We start from the raw sequence: 397 nt of genomic DNA, 5'->3' as shown, positions 1-397 counted from the left end.
ATTTTACTCATTATATATGAAAAGAGAATGATATTTAAATAATGTTGTTAAAAGAGAAAACAACCAAATAAGTTTCAATGTCAAAAGCAAATCAGTTTTTAATATAATGATATTAGTGAAAGCAGGCATGGGTAATAAAAGAACCACAAGCCGGTTTCTCCAATAAAATTTTAAAAGAAAAACGACAGCATTTAATTTATTTTAAAAGATGCAAGCCATTGCTGGATATGAACATACATTAATTGATGTAAGAAATAAAAATTTGTATAAAACAATTCCTTTGGAATGTGTTTTTCAACATTGGGAGAGAGAGAATAGTTGACTTTATTTAAAAGATTCTCTTGAATAATATTAAAAACTGAATAGTTGGCCTGTTTGAAAAAGCCTATATGCAAAA

This window comes from Parasteatoda tepidariorum, chromosome 1 (genome assembly GCF_982258835.1).
Source record: "Parasteatoda tepidariorum strain Cologne lab strain chromosome 1, Ptep-v5.0, whole genome shotgun sequence".
NCBI lineage: Eukaryota > Metazoa > Arthropoda > Arachnida > Araneae > Theridiidae > Parasteatoda > Parasteatoda tepidariorum.
The sequence above is the reverse complement of the archived record's forward strand: the minus strand, read 5'-3'. Positions refer to the sequence as shown.